Source organism: Balaenoptera physalus (genome assembly GCF_965194825.1).
Source record: "Balaenoptera physalus genome assembly, chromosome: 16".
Classification (NCBI taxonomy): Eukaryota; Metazoa; Chordata; class Mammalia; order Artiodactyla; family Balaenopteridae; genus Balaenoptera; species Balaenoptera physalus.
Window position 1 is genome coordinate 57,087,982 of NC_138898.1, and position 17,302 is coordinate 57,105,283.

Consider the following 17,302-nt stretch of genomic DNA (forward strand, 5'->3'; position numbering starts at 1 on the left):
TGTGGCTTATGGGCTACCAGTTGGCAACTTGCAAGTTTACTTTTGTAACAGAGGCTGTTGGTGCCCACCCTACCTGACCCCCTGGGGGTACTTACCATTTTGAGGCAGTCTGTCTTGTCTTCTGCATGTGTCTTTTGGGAGCCTCTGGAGGCAGCTCTGCCCACACAGATGTCAGGTTGGAAGTGCCCGGGAATTAGAGCAACCTTCCCCTGGCTGTGGTCAATGTGTGCCTCAGGATTTGGTGTGCAAATATCCCAGCATTCTTGCCTCTCAGGTGGGATAGCTTGAGATCAGGGGTTGGCAAGTTATTTTCCAGTAAAGGACCAAGTATAGTAAATACTTTAGGATGTGGGGTCCATATGGTCTTTGTTAAAGCAACTCAGTTCTTCCATTGTAGCAGGAAAGCAGCCAGGGACAAAACATATGGGTGGGGCTGTGTTCCAAGAAAACTTTATTTACAAAAGCAAGCAGTGGGCCGGATTTGGCTGACTGGCCCCATACTGCCCCTACATTGCTTATCCATGCTGTAAATCATGCCTTAATGCTTACTCCCTGAATTCTCTGGTGGAATTGAGCTCCACCTACAGTGTCAACTAGTTGGTAATAGATGTGGTATAGCCTACCTGCCCTCCCTGCTTTGTTTCCCCCTCCCTGTTAGTGCTTCTTGAAAACCTTCCTTCCTACAAGCTCCTTGCATTTGAAACTTGGTCTGCAAAAACCTTAAACGTTATTATTTGAGTTTGGGTTTTGGAGCCACTTGAGTCATCTTTAATTTCATCCCTACAGCTTTCTACGGGCCTTGAGCAAGTGATTTCACCCCTTTTTGTCTCTGGCTCCTCATTTGAGGCAATAATGTCAGTGCCCATTTAAAAAATAGTTCCAGGGGTTTAATGAGATCATGTCTGTCCATCTCTTAGCACGTTGTCAGGCGCATGGTAAAGTTTCAACAAACGCCAGCTGTGACTGTAGTTCTCAGCATGGGGGATAGAGGTTCAGACTCCCTGCACTAGCTCTCTGGCTGTCTTTTAGGAATGTGCCAAAATGTTGAGTCGAAGGCTCTTCTTTCTATTTATTTATTTTTTCTATGTTTCGCCTTTATTTTGAAATAAGGTCACCCTTCTCACTGGTCGGTTGCGATTTAACTGTCTTATAAAGATAAGATTACAAAGACACCTGGGTGTGAGTTTGCAACCTGAGCCCTTTGAATCTTAATCACTCTCTCTCGTTCCGAGGAGAAGGAACAGATGGGAGAATGGACCTTCTGTCTTCAACTGGCCTTATTTCAACTGGCTGGGAACATATGTTCTTAGGAAGGATGTAGGGACGCACTTAAATAAAGCTGAAGGTGATGTGAGGTGAGAGGAAGCCTTCAACGTGGGGATGGACCCGGGTCCTCGTTGTCTTCCTTGCTAGCTACCTGCTGCCTGCCTTTTTTTTTTTAAAAAAAACATTTTATTATAGAAAACAATAAAAACAATAAAATATAAACAAAAATAGCAGTATAATGAACTCTTCTGTATCCATCATCCAGGTTCAACTCATAGTTAATCTTTTTTTTTTTTTATTTCTGAGATATACATTTTAAAGTAATAACTAGAATTATGACTTATAACATTATACCAGAACATATAAGATTTTTAGAAATTTCATGTAATGTCTGAAACATTTATATTAACATATTTCCATACAAATAACCCAATGAAAGTTTAGTATTAGTTGTTTTGTTTGTTTGTTTGTTTTTTATACTGCAGGTTCTTGTTAGTCATCAATTTTATACACATCAGTATATACATGTCAATCCCAATCGCCCAATTCAGCACACCACCATCCCCACCCCACCGCAGTTTTCCCCGCTTGGTGTCCATATGTCTATTCTCTACATCTGTGTCTCACCTTCTGCCCTGCAAACCAGCTCATCCGTATCATTTTTCTAGGTTCCACATACATGCGTTAATATACGATATTTGTTTTTCTCTTTCTGACTTACTTCACTCTGTATGACAGTCTCTAGATCTATCCACGTCTCCCTGCTGCCTGCCTTTTGAGGCATGAAAACTGTTCTTGGAACCAGACAGAACTGGATTTGAATTCTGCTCTGTCATTGTCACCTGGGGCTAACTGTGTCACTTCTCTAAGCCTCAATTTCCTGGGACCTGTTCGTGTTTAATTAGGTGATTTTCTTCCTTTGCCTTATCACATTTTCTCATTCCCTTCTTCTGCAGGTTTGAGAGGGAGAGGACCACAAACCAATAAAAAGCACAATTGTGCTTTCTCAGTGTAAAGCCAGGTGATGGAGGCAAACTAACCTCCATCTGCCATGTGCCTTTTGCTTTAAGAAAGCCACCCATTTGCTTTGGAGACAGGCTTGCTTGACCATCGGGAAGTCAGGAAGCCAGCATGGGAAAACAAGAATAACTACGCAAGGGTGGCTAGAGGGTTTCATCTGGAAGGCCAAATCCCATTGTTTAGTAGTGGCTATCACGAGCACTATGCTGAGAAAAAGGGTAGGGAAATCGATGGGAAATCTTGCTGGGGTTGATTAGAAATGTCTGACATGGGTATGGTCAGGATGGAGGAAGGTAGGGGTGCCACTGATGTTTAAACATGTCACAGGGTATAAACCTGATGAGAAATAGAAAAAGAAATCTGGGAAGTATTTCCTATAATCCTTAGATTGGCCAGCCTTAACACATAGTAAATATATAATCCTGAACAAAAACAAATATTTGCACACATATATGAAGGTATGTACATATGTATAGATGGATGGTGTCACGTGTTATTAAAGACACCCTTCTCCATCATTGGATGTTCGGTTTTTTTGTCGTTGGTTTCTCCATACAGCAGACGATGCCCTTACAATCTAGAAGAGGAAACATCTTTTCTGATAACTGTGGCATAAATCCCAGGGACGTGTTTAATTGGCCAGCCAAGTCAACCATCCACCTATGAACCAATCACAGTGAGCAGGGAGAAAACATACTCTGATTGCCAGTGAGGGAGGGAAGGGGAGAGTGATTTCCATCATCCTAAGTTATACAGACTGAGCAGGGTTGCTGTGGAATAGGATTGTTTGGGATAGTTTCCCAAAGGAAGGGATTCTGCCCAGAAAAGAAACTCAACTCTATGGAATGTGATTTGTAAGGTAGGGAGTAAGAACTCAGAGATCTTTAAGGTTCCTCTTTCCTCTGAAACGTCATGATTGATTTTTCTTTTTTTGGTATGTACAGTGATATGTAAGTGATAAATTTTACTCAAAAAAAATCTAACTTCCAGAATAGAAACTATGAGGTAAAGAGTCCAGGATACAGAAACAAAGACTCTAGGAAGCAGCTTCATCAAGCGACATACCCAACTTTACAACACAAAACCATAAAGAGAAAAGAAAACAGTGCGCCAGTTGGTTTTCCTTCCCTTCGTTGAAACAGGCTCTGTGGGTGACTTTTTACTTATTTCAGAATGTATTTGTCTGGTAGAGCTTCCTTAACAAATACCACAGACTGGGTAACTTAAACAATAGAAATGTATTTTCTCATAGTTCTGGAGGTTGGACGTCCAAGATCATGGTGTCCAAGGTTTGCTTTCTCCTGAGGCCTCTCTCCTCGGCTTGTAGACGTCCTCCTTCTTGCCATCTCCTCACTTGGCCTTTTCTCTGTACACACATGCATCCCTGGTGTCTCCTCCTCTTCTTACAAGGACACTAATCCTGGGGATTATGGCCTCACCCTATGACCCCACTTAACCTTAATTACCTCTTTCAAGGGCCTGTCTTCAAATACAGTCACATGGGACATTAGGGCTTCAACGTGAATTTTGTGGGAGAGAGGCACAGTTCAGTCTTTAACATGGGATTTTTACTTCCATCTGCATTCTCCTGTCTGTGCTCAGGCCACACCTGGAAGGAATGCCATTCTCACCTCCTCTGCCTGCTGAACTATTCTTCCTTTAAAGCTGAGTTTGCCCTGAGCACCCATCTTTACCTGAGCAGAGCCCTCTGCATCTCACAGCTTCATGTACATATCCCGCAGCTGTCTATTTAGATGCCTGTCCCCCTACCCCTCACCCACTACCCACTACACGCTACACCGTTTGCATCCTGAGAATGAGGCTAATGACTCAGGAGGTTGGTATCCCCAGAGCCTGGCACAGAGTTGACTTTCAGTCAATGTTTGTTGACTTGGATTGAAGCTGAACAAACAGAAAATGCATTGGGCAACTTTTCCCACAGCTTAGAAATTATATGTGAGTTAGGAGACTTATTTCTGTAACATTAAGATAATACAGTATACATCCAGGTGCTGTGTGCCTTGTGTGGAAGCTCTAAGTCTCTCCCGATGATGTAGAAAGAAGCGAGATGCAGGCTGGGTTGAAGAATGAGAAAAGAGAATGGCTTGGGAAAACTACCCCGAGAAGCAGCTGGGTTTTTTTAGGCTTTTTATGTTATATTGGAGTATAGCCGATTAACAATGTTGTGATAGTTTCAGGTGCACAGCAAAGGGACTCAGTCATACATACACATGTATCCATTCTGCCCCCAACTCCCTTCCCATACAATCTGCCACATAACATTGAGCAGAGTTCCCTGTGCTACACAGTAGGTCCTTGTTGGTTATCCATTTTAAATATAGCAGTGTGTACATGTTGACCCCTAACTGTCCCTTCCCTCCCACCCTTCCCCCCTGGTAGTCTGTTTCAGAAGCAGCTATTGTACAGGAAAGGAAAGAGACATGGAACCATGAAACTTGGGTAGACGACTTTCATTTAATATGGAGACAGAAGGTCTCTATAACAACAGACGTTAGTGGGTCTATTACCTACCTCAACTTTTTCATTTGCGCCAGTAGAGAAGAACCATGAGAATCAATGAAGCATGGTAGAGTCACTCATCTTTCTGAGCGGTCCTGCTCAGCTGCCTGTAGACTGGAAACTGGGGTGATCTTTCATTATTACTCTGGGCTGTTCCACCTAACTGCTGCTGTTTGACAGACTGCCCTAATGTAGTGGCTTAGAATAATATTCACTTATTTTGCTCCAGAATCTGGCAATTGAGTCTGCTCAAGTAGGCAGTTCTTATTCAGGACTTTTCATGTGGTTCCAGAGACAGAAGCTCAGTCTGGGGTTGTTTTGAAGATTTCCTCACTCACTTTTCTGAGCTGGGAAAACTCAAACAGTAAGGGGCTTGTCTTAGTCCATTCGAGCTTCTGTAACAAGCTCAAGTAAACACATTGGGTGGCTTGTAAACTACAGAAATTTATTCTCACTGTTCTGGAGTCTGGGAAGTCCAAGGTCAAGGTGCCAGTAGATTCAGTGTCTGGTGAGAGCCCATTTTCTGGTTCTCACCGTGTCCTCACATGGTAGAAGGGATGAGGGAGCTCTCTGGGGTCTCTTTTATAAGGGCATTAATTCCATTCATGAAGGCTCCACTCTCATGACCTAATCACATCCCAAAGGAGATCCCACCTCCTAATACCATCACATTGAGTGTTAGGTTTCAATATCTGAATTTGGGGGGAACTCAAACATTCAGTCTATAGCAGAGGTGCAATAGCGGGGGCTACTCAGATCTCTCTCTCTCTCTCCCTTTCTCTCTCTGTCATCTCTCTAAAAAATCTGTGTCATGCTGGAGAGATGACAGAGAGAGGGTGGCCAGACGTCTTACATATGGTGTCACTTCCACTTCGTGGGTCCAGTGAAGCAGGAGCAGGTTCACTCAAGTTCAAGGCACCATAGACCTCACCTCTTGATGGAGGAGGGTCAGGGTTATGGACGAGCATATGGGGAGGAAATGCCATGGCCGCTGTGGAAGAATACAGCCCCCCATACATGGCCCATCACACGCAGGTACATTTTTCTTCCTGGAAACTAGTTGTGTGCCTTCATTGGACATTTCCCCAGACATCCTCTACAAGCACATAGCCTTGGTCAGGGATGGACATGGCACCTCTGATAGAGAAATCCTTCTCTGCTGTCTTTATAGGAAAGAACAGAAGCTTTGTTTTCACTTCTGTAGATTTCTGGTTCTGTAAGAGCCCCCTAAGGATAAAGCTCTCCTGATCCCGGAAGGTGTCTGAAGAAAATTCTCTTAAGTTACATGTGCAAAAACGTCCCACTTTTGACAAAGTAGTTAATTTAGACCGATTGCAAACTAAACTCAGAAAGCGTAGCACTGGTAAACCTGTGCATCTTCACCTAGGCTGGCAGTGTATATTAAACATTATTATTTCAATTTTGCAGAAACCAAGCTGCAGATATTAAAATGTTTTTGAAGGCCTTTGAATGAATAAACACTGAGGTGTATGCTTCTTTTAATTGGAAAAAGCATAACTTTAAACTTTGCTAAGCTGGATATGCGTGTCCAATGCTTTCAGACTGTTGTTATCCATGGAACTCTTTCTTCAAATGAAACCTTACTAAGTTTACATGAATACAAGGGAAATAAAGCAGAACTACTCTGAGACAGGCCATCCAAGGAGGCTTTATCAAGAATAATTTAACTTTTAGCATAGAGACCACACTGTTCTACATGGGCGTGTCCCCCCATGCTCATGTGCACACACACATATATTTATATATATAAAGGATGATGATTAATTTTATACATTTGTCTTTGAACATCAAGATTTCAAACCAGTTTGCAATTAGTATTCACACTAGAAAAGAACAGTTGCTGAATGGATTAATTAAATCTGTCCTTGCACAGTGGTTTATGTTGTTTGTTTTTTTCTCTCATAATTGCATCCCTCTTATGACAGAAGAGTAACCTGTAATTTATAAAAGTGTTTACATTTTTACAAATCTGCTACGTCTTACTCAGAAGCCAAGACAGGGTGTGGAGCCGAGTCCACATGTCACTCACATGATGACAAGGGAGAAATAAAACTTCTCTGTCAACAAGGCAACAACATCAAATAACGGCCAACACCTGAAGTGTCAGTCACCTTCGCAGGCATTTTTGAAGTTAGATTTTAGATCAAGGAGCTAAGATTTATTCCGATGTCAAAAAGTTATTCACATATTTACGTAGAAAGAAAGTGGCAGATCAATGGGGTGTTGATTACAAAGTTGCTGTGTAATAAATCAGGGTAGCGATTCTGGTCCTCTCACCAATTTTGACACAGAGACAGGCTTATTTATGGCATTTTAAGGTCTGAGGAGTTGATTTATATTTGCAATAACATGCCCCTTTCCATTAGCGGTGCCGGCATGCTTATATGTGTCGCTCTTTTGCATTTAATGATTGGCATTTTAAAATTACATGACTATAAAGTGTCAGGCAGGAACGAATCTCCGTTTAAAACATAATTTTTTTGAAACATTTATTTGTTTTAATAAAAACATGATAGTTAAGATATAATACATCTTTTGTCTCTTCACTATTTGTCCTCCCCCGTGCAATCTCAATTATAACCCGAGATTGTTTGAACTACCAAGAAATAACCTCCCACAACTACCTTATTTTGCAGATGGGGTAACTGAGGCTCAGAGAGGAATGACTTTTCTAGGGTGGTTCTCTGTCATTAGTCTGGTTCAGCGGGGGAGTCGGCTACAAGTGCAGGTTCTCAAGCCTACGCTTAGGTGAGCCACCAGGGGGCGGGCTCTCCAGAGGATCTTGAACATGGCCTGACTAAGGAACCAAAGTCAGAGGCAGATAGAAGAAGTTCAAACCCCATTTCTATCGATTCCCAGCTTTATAACCTTGGGCAAGTCACCTCTTCTTTCTGAGTCCTGGTGTCCTCATCTATAAAGTCAGAAAGGCTAATTATTCCAACCTTACAAGGCTGTTATAAGGATGAAATTTAATATGGGGAACATCCTTGGCATGCCATAGTAAGTTGTCCATAAATTATTCTTTCCCTTCTTCACCTTTAAACCCTCCACGTGCATGCACATGTGCACACACACACAGACATGCACACACAAACACATACATGCACACAAATGCACATGTGCACACACAGACACAAACACAGACACACATGCATACGCACACACATACACATCCCTCTGCGTCCTGGACTAACTGATTATGAGATTTTTTGTTCTGCATCTCGCTGGTGAGAGGCCTTTACAGTGATCACACTCAAGCAAAACGTGAACCTCGTGGCGTTGACTCAGTTCATTGCTTGCTTCTGTAAAGGGCAGTTCTTACTCCTCTTTGAGTGTCTCCGTGAAATATTGGTTTTATAGGCCGGTGCGTTCTATTCCTCCTGGGACAACAATAAGAGAGAAAAATAATAGTATGGGCCATCCTTTCTTATTCCAACCCAGTTTTTAATGAGGATGAGGACAACTTTTAGATTAAGCTGACTACCTTCACTTTGTTTTGCAAACCTGAGTGAGGGCTGCAGAGGCCAGCTCTGTGAGACGGAGCTGGCCAAATCACTAACTCAGGGAACAGATGGAAAAAGTGAGGACAGGGTTGGGGGGTAATCACCAGAGAACCGATAAAGAAGCAAAACCTGTGGAGTTTGGGGAGAGTTGGGGGAGAGGAGCCTTTGCTGTAAATAGTGGGACTTTAGGTGGGTGATGAGTTTTTAGAGAGTCTTACTGTGGTTCCTCATTTGCCATTGCCTACATTAATAATCCCCCCCAAGACCTTCAGCATTGAATTGCTTCTGTGTCAAGCCTGACCTCAAAGGGGGGACCAGCAGGCTCGATTTTCTTCTAGTTACCCTTGCATGTATCAAGAGAAAGCCCCATGCTGGACTTGCTCACATACTTCTCAAGAGGTTGTACTAAATACTGTGATTGAAGAATAAATGTAGAGTGGGGAAGACTTGAAGACCTGGGACCAATGGGGGACACTGTGGCTCTTGCCTCTGCTCAGTGAATGGTTTAAATCCATTGCCTCCCTTCCCTACTTGCTATTTATGGAAAAAATGTTCTAGTTATCTATCTCATCATATCAAAATATTGCCAAACCTAAAGGCTTTAAAAGCCAATTTCATGAATCTATCATAGTCCCGTGTGTTGAGTGGCTCAGATGGGCAGTTCCCACTTGGAGTCTCCACGTGGTTGCAATGGGAGAGCAACTCAGGCTGGAGTCACTGGAGGGCTTGAATGAGCTAGACGTCCAAGGGGGCTTCTTTTCTCACTTGTCTGGCATCTGAGCTGGGTTAGCTGGAAGAGCTCATGGATGGCCAGGCATCTCTTTTCTTAGCATCTCCATGTAGATAGCTTGGGCTTCCTCATAGCATGGCCATCTCAGATTAGTTGGATCCCTTAAATTGTGCCTGGCTTTCTCCGGAGTGCACATTCCAAGAGACTCAAGGGGAAGCTGCAAGACTTCTTGCTTACGACCTAGACTCAGAAGTCACATAGCATCACTTCCAGCACATTCTGTTGGTTACACGGTAGGGGAAGGGGACAAAGCAGGGGTGAAGGTAGATGGAGACACAATCCATGGCAGGGGAATCTTTGGAGACTAGGTCTCAACGATGTTAAAGGCAGCAGCTCATGTGAGCTGCAAAAACGGGTGATGGGATTTTATACCTTTTCTGGAAAGCAAGGGGAGGGGAAAGTTAACTTAATATGGGAGGGCTACAAAAGTTGAGGCACAGCATTTTTTCCAGTAAGCTTGGCCGTCTTTGCTGAGCCCTGCACTATGCAGCCATTAGCAGGCGGGCAATGCTTTGCTTTATGAGGCAATTATTCCAACACCCTCTATTCAAAATACACATTAGAACTTAACCTTCTGAATCCTGAAGTAGCATTTTTATCACCCAACATTAGAAAAGAGACAGAGTCAGCACATTCTCTCCCCCCCCCCACTTTTACGATTTTATGATCTTTTTTTTTTATTAATGAAAAAAAATGCTTTTTTTCATTAATAAAACATTGGGTAAGGACCTTCTCACAATTCTTCCGGATAATTTGCGACATGAAAGGCATTCTGTGATACAGTTGTCTGTTGGCTTATTCAGTAACAGAGGAAACACATGGACTGTTTTAAAAAATAAAGCCGAGGAATATTTCCTCCCAACAATGTGAGCACACGTCCATAATAGAGGTGTGACGTTACTGGATATGCACAAGTAGGAATGGGAAGTTAATATGGAATCTCTAATTAGGGTCACATGCTAATGAACTCCCTCTTCATGTTAGTTTTATGCTGCTTCAGAAATTTTTTATCATATGCTTAAAAATTTATGGCCAGAAACATTAATGAAAATGAGGCGTGAATTGGAAATTGTGTCATTATGGAGATGAGGGTGGCCCGGCATTACTGACTTTCAAGGAGGTATCTTTTATTGCCTTTTTGGAGAACGAGAGAAATGATACAGGTAAAATTAATGACAAGGCTTATCCTACATCCTGACATAGGCAGCCTGGTTATATGTTAAGTTATAAAAGTTTGATTTTAATAAGATTTTGAATTAATTATAAGGAGAATATTAATCACCAGTGACAGTCATTTTTTTCAGAATAAAACGTCCCCATCTAAGTAATATTATAGTTCTTAAGTGCATGGAGATAGGCGTTTTCTTTTTCTCTTGGCTTTGTCTTTTCGGAAATTAAAATCCACCTTTTCAGAAACCCGTGGATGGGGAAGCACATGCCTTTTCATCTGTGAAATAGTCACTCTGTTTCACATTGTATTTTAAAAGGACCTCTGCTTGCTGAGCTCGGGGGACGGGCAGATTCTGTGAAGCCATGTTTATGAGGAAGGGAAGGAATGGGGATATATTAAACTTTCTCTGTTTTTTCATCTCTCAAAAACTATTGTTTTCAATACACCTGATAACTGTCATATTTGAATGGATTTTCAGAAAGGCGCATTTCGAGTTTCTAAGAATTATATCTGAAACTTATCACGGCAGGGATGAACACAGAAAGTCGGAATAAAATCCCATTTCTAGGCTGATCTCTAGGGAGTAGCTTCTTTCTCTGTCACTAATTCCATAAGCATTGGACCCAGGGCTTCAGCGACTCCTCAGATGCCACCTTCTTCCTCCTTTCCTTCCTCTGGGCCTTTCTCAGCTCCATCCAAACTTAGGACTCTTGCCTTCAGGAGAGACCCCCTCCTTCCTCCCTTCCTGCCTTCTTACCACCCTTCCCTCCTTCCTTCTCTCTCCTTCTCCCCTAAAATGACACCAGTACCAAGTACAAAGTATGCTTTTTTTTTCTGACACCTCTGATTGTCCCACAATTCAACTCCATTCTGACCCAATGGTAGTATCGGATTCCACAGGATAAGGGCTCAGTCCCACAAGACTCTCCCCTCCCCCCAATCCCAAGTCCAGGTTGTCACCTGTGCATCTGACCCACTGGCTGTGGATGGGAGGTTCCAACTACCCCCTCCTTGGGTTTGTTTAATTTGCTAGAGCAGCTCACAGAACTCAGAGAAACATTTTACTTACTAGATCACTGGTTTATTATAAAAGGATGCAACTCAGAAACAACCAGATGGAAGAGATGCATAGGGCAAGGTATATGGGAAGGGGATGCAGGGCTTCCAAGATCTCTCCATGCACCGCACTTTCACCAGATCTCTACCTGCTGCTCACCAACCTAGAAGCTCTTCAAAAGCTATGCTTTTGGGTTTTTACTGAGGTTTCTTTACATAGAAATGATTAATTAAATCCTTGGCCATTGGTGATTGAATTCAATATCCAGCTCCTCCCCACTCCCAGGAGGTCAGGGGGTTGGGACTGAAAGTTCCAACCCTCTAACCACGTAGTTGTTGGTCCTCCTGGCCACCAGCCCCCATCCTTAAGTGAGGTCCCAAAGTCACCTCATTAACATAACAAAAGACACCTTGATCGCTCTCTTCGGAAATTCCAGAGGTTTTAGAAGCTCTGTGCCCAAACCAGGGACAAAGACCAAATATAATAATATAGTTATTATAAGTCACAATATTACGCTCCCCCTGCCCTGCGGGTGCAGAACCCAGGCTTGACCTCTCAATCAGCACTCCCTCCTCCCCCACTGCAGGGATTGGTTCGAGCCTGGATGCAGGACCCCAGCCAGGCCAGGAAGATTGCCTGCCCAGGGGCACTCAGCCGGCAGGCTGTTTTCTCACCACCTGAGGAGAACCTGCCAGAGACCAAAGGTACAATAGAGCTGAGTAATGCAGACGATGACCACCACAGAACAGTGGCGCCTTGGCTCATTCCAAACCATTTGTAAACTCTGTATGAGTTGCCTAGGGCCACTATAGCAAATTTCCTCAAACTTGGTGACTTAGAGCAACACAAATTTAGTATTTCACTGTTTGAAGGCCAGAAATCTGAAATGAAGCTGGGCCGTGCAGGGGCCGTGCTTCCTCGGCGGCCTCTAGGGGAGGATCCTTCCTTGCCTCTTCCAGCTTCTGGTGGTTCCAAATATCCCTTGGCTTGTGACAGAATAACTCCAATCTCTGCTTCCACTTTTTTTTAATGCCTTCTTTTTGTGTGTATGTGTGTCAAATCGCCCCCTCCTTCTAAGCTGAATCCGGCCTCTGTAGCCGGACACAGAATTAATTCTCAGAGACAGAGTTTTGTGTGAAGTAGAAAAGAATAGCTTTATTGCTTTGCCAGGCAAAAGGGCCACAGTGGGCTAATGCCCTCAGAATTGTGTGTCCCAACCTGGAGGCGTTAGTGAGGAGCTTTATAGTAATGGTTCAAAGAGGAGGGCGTGATCAGCTCGTGGACTTTCTTCTGATTGGTTGGTGGTGAGGTAAGTGGGAGTCGGCATCATCAACCTTCTGGTTCCAACGAGTCCGGGGTCTAGTGTTTGTGGGCAGCATACAGTTAACTTCTCCCACCTGGTGGGGGTTTCAGTATCTGCAAAACAGCTCAAAGATATTATGTGTGTCCCTTGAGGGGGAACCAGGACTCCGCCCCGAGGCTGCACTATTGTTTCTTGACTGCCCCTCCCTTATCTCTGCATCCCCTCCCTTCCCTGATTAGCAACTGTTTGAACCTGCCTCTTGTAACTCAGGGAAGGTCACGGAGGCTGAATGAAGCCTATTTCCTGTAATTAAGACATGGGGGGACACAGAAAGGCTTTTGTGTCCAGGAGCCCCACAAGGTCTTGCTCGGTATCACTTTCTCTTAAAAAAAAAACATTCATTGGATTTAGGACTTACCCTAAATATAGGATGATCTCATCTAGAGATCCTTGACTTAATTACAATCTCAAAGACTCTGTTTCTAAAAAAGCCACATCCACGATGCAGGAGTGAGGACTTGGACATATCTTCGGCGGGTGGGGGGGGGGGCACAATTCAACTCACTACAACCTGAGTAAGTTTTTCTCTGATGTAACTTGAATACGAATTCACTCCTCCACCCCCCCCCCCTCCATAATAGAGCCCTTGTTAATGTAGCCCCTATGTCTGTGGTCTTGGCCTCCTAATTTCAGAAATTCAGAGCTCAAAAGCATCATGAAAGTAATTCAGGCAACACCTCAAAATAAAGCTTGGGATGCTGGGGGCAGATTTTGTCCAGACCCCTCAGCAATGCGCAGATCTGGAGAATAAAGCAATATTGACTCCCAGCCAGGACTTCAGCTCTATAAAACCTGGATTTGAAACACAATCATTGTGTGAAATGCCCTGAGTAATTGATCCAGGCATGATTCTCTCCTCTCCTTCATCGTGGGAGTCAAGACCCACCCCTCCCCTGGCTGCAGGACAAGCTTGGGCTCTGGCCCGTGACTGGTCCCTAGCCTAGCACACCCCACCTGCATTTTTTTTTAAGTCACTTACTGGATAACTGTGTCAAGAGGTAGCATCAAAAGCAGCAATGGTGTGGCCATAAAGCGAGCACATCCCAGCGTCTTTCCACAATGACTGTTTATTTTTTATGACTGAGACTCTCCACTTTGCAGGAACGAGATCCCAGCACTATTTTCAGAATTTTAAAAAACCTCGCAAGAAATCACAAAGCTTTGCTTTCAGCTGGACTTGGACCAAGCAGGTGGCGGTAACATAAGTTATCTCGTGTTCCTCTGAACCACTGGTCCATAATTGGGTACATCTTAGATGATCCTCTGGTAAAGGAGCAAATGGCTCAATGGAAACTTGAAACTTACGTTTTGGTTGACAAAATTCCTGTTGAGCAGAGCTTAAGAACCTCTCAGCAGGGCTGTTTGGAAAGCTTAAAGCTAAGAGGGGCTTTGAAAGAGCCTGGTTGAAATCCCTGCCCATCAGCTCCTTGCCGGGTGATGCCAGGCAACTTACTATCTAACCTCTCGAAGCTTATTTTCCCCTCTGAAAAGTTAAGCCAGGCTGATACCTACCTCTCGGGATTACAGGACATGACAAATGCAAAGCGCTTAGTGCAGTGTGTGGCATATATTAGGTGCTTAATAAATGAGAGTTGAACTGATGGAGTATCACTGTTATCTCTAGATTTCCTCCTTCCCTGGAATGTGGGGTCAGAGCATTATACGGCCCCCTCCCTGGGGCATGAGGTGGGTTTATCCAGGTTCTGGATCCATGGGTCTTGGCCAAGGGCGGTTGTACTATAGGGTTGCTCCTGTGGGGACTTTGGAGGCGGGCAAATTGCTAATTAAAAGGAAGTCACAGGACTTCCCTGGCAGCGCAGTGGTTAAGAATCCACCTGCCAATGCAGGGGACACGGTTTCGAGCCCCGGTCCGGGAAGATCCCACTTGCCGTGGAGCAACTAAGCCCGTGCGCCAGGACTACTGAGCCTGCGCTCTAGAGCCCACGAGCCACAACTACTGAGCCCACGTGCCACACTACTGAAGCCCACGCATCTTAGAGCCCATGCTTTCAACAAGAGAAGCCACCACAATGAGAAGCCCGTGCACTGCAACAAAGTAGCCCCTGCTCGCTGCAACTAGAGAAAGCCCACATGCAGCAACGAAAACCCAACGCAGCCAATTAATTTAAAAATTTAAAAACAGGAAGTCACTGCTTTTTATTTATTGAGGTATTAAAAAAACAGAGAATTCAGGGCTGGAATGCTCAATCACAGATGAATTCAGTTTTCACTGTGATTTTCAGAAATACGAATAGAGTGACCATATCATTCTTTCTTTTTTAATTGAAGTGTACTTGATTTACAATATCGTGTTAGTTTCAGGAGTTCAACAAAGTGATTCACTTATATATTTTGTTTCTGATTCTTTTCCATTATAGGTTATTACAAGATATTGAACGTAGTTCCCTATACTATACAGTAAATCTTTGTTGTTTATCTGTTTTACGTATAGCAGTGTGCATCTGTTAATACCATACTCCTAATTTATTCCTCCCCCCTTTCCCCTTTGGTAACCATAAGTTTGTTTTCTTTTTTTTTTTTTTAATAAATTTATTTATTTATTTATTTTTGGCTGCGTTGTGTCTTCTTGCTGCACACGGGCTTTATCTAGTTGTGGCGAGCGGGGCCTACTCTTCGCTGCGGTGCACGGGCTTCTCATTGAGGTGGCTTCTCTTGTTGTGGAGCATGGGCTCTAGGGTGCATGGGCTTCAGTAGTTGTGGCACACGGGTTTCAGTAGTTGTGGCTTGCAGGCTGTAGAGCGCAGGCTCAGTAGTTGTGGCGCACAGGCTTAGCTGCTCCGCGGCATGTGGGATCTTCCCAGACCAGGGCTCGAACCCGTGTCCCCTGCGTTGACAGGCGGATTCTTAACCACTGAGCCACCAGGGAAGCCCCATAAGTTTGTTTTCTATGTCTGTGGGTCTGTTTCTGTTTTGTAAATAAGTTCATTTGTATTATTTTTTAGATTCCACATATAAGTGATATCATATGATATTTGTCTTTCTCTGTCTGATTTACTTCACTCAGTATGATAATCTCTAGGTCCATCCATGTTGCTGCAATTGTTTCATTCTTTTTTATGGAGTGACCGTATTCTGAATTAAAAAGGCAGGTGTGATTGGCACCAAATGGGGCTGATAATACTAATGTTTGGGTGTCCTGGGGTGCTTTTAACACAACAAGCCCTCTCTTAAACATCCTGTGTTTTTTAGCCACTCATAGAGTCTGCACTGAAATAGGTGTTAATGATGACCCCATTGTTTAGATGAGGAAATAGTGTTTGTCCAAGGAAGTAAGGGAGATGGCAGCGGGATTGAGATTAGCACCAGGTAGAGGGGCTCCTGTGTCAGGTTCTTACTTGCTATGCATAGGGCCTCCGAATGGGGAATAAATGCTCAAAATAGGGAGTGTCATAGCAAATCTGAGATGTATGTTTCCTCTGGGGATAAGGACTTGGGCTTTTGGAGTAGCACCTTTTACTCTGTCACCCAGTTCTCAGTGAGTGACTGCGGGCTTATGCAAGGAAGCACACATTGATACTATTATTAGAGAAAACCCTGCCTCTGCGAGCAGTCACCTTCTCTTCTCTCTCCCTAGCCCCTCGCACGGTGCCAAGCCCAGGGCCGACGTATCTAAGGAGCGTCACAAATCACCAGGCGCTGCCCTGGGCTCTGATGATACAGTCATGAGCCCTGTAGAGCCTCTTCTAGCTCTCAGAGATCACACGGGCTAGTCAGAAAGACAAACACTAAACACATCATCACAGCAACACTGGGAGGAGAGGCGATGGCCCTGTGAGTGGGGATTCAGAGGGGCTGGGGCCCAGCGGGGCTTGTTAGGCTGGTGAGAGGTGAGGGTGGAGGCGGGGATTCAGGGAGCTGGGTCGGAGTGTGCAATGGCTTTGTTTTCAGGAAGAATGAAAGAGAAATGTTAGTTAAAAATAAGACCAGTGGTAAGGCCAGTGGTTCTGGAAAACCTGGGGTCCCGGAGCGAGAGGCGAGGTGGAGATGATGCTGGTGCCGTTCGGGTCCAGACCGCGCAGGAGGGAGCAAAGTAAAACGTTTTGATCTAAAGCCTAAGTGCATTGAGGAGTCCCCGCAAGTCAGCCTGTGTATTTATCAATCTAGCTGTCTGTCTGTCCGTCTGTCTATCAAATGTATCATCTATCTATCTCTAAATCCACCCATCTATCACGTATTTATCCATCATCCATCTATCCATCCATCTATCTACCTACCTACCTATCTCTATCATATGTCTATTTATCCATCCGTTCATCCATTAAATCTATCATCTCTCTTTCTCTCTCTTTCTCTATCTACCTACGTATCTCTATCATATGTCTATCTATCTATCCATCCACCCATCCTCTCTCTCTGTCTCCCTATCTATCTGCCTATTTTTCTGTATCATATATATGTCTATCCATCCGTCATCTGTCTGTGTATCTGTTTATCTACCTACCTACCTACCTCTATTATATCTATCTTATATAAATATATATTTCTATATATCTATGTCGATCCGTCCATCCATCCTCTCTCTCTCTCCGTCTCCCTATCTACCTATTTTTCTCTATCATATATCTGTCTG

The 17,302-nt window shown here is 43.9% G+C and overlaps 1 protein-coding gene across 8 annotated transcripts in view; it reads left to right on the plus strand.

Annotated features, from left to right (window-relative positions):
- Window positions 1-17,302, plus strand: part of RBFOX1 (RNA binding fox-1 homolog 1) — a 2,204,869-nt gene that overhangs the window by 1,489,364 nt on the left and 698,203 nt on the right. The window lies entirely within an intron of this gene.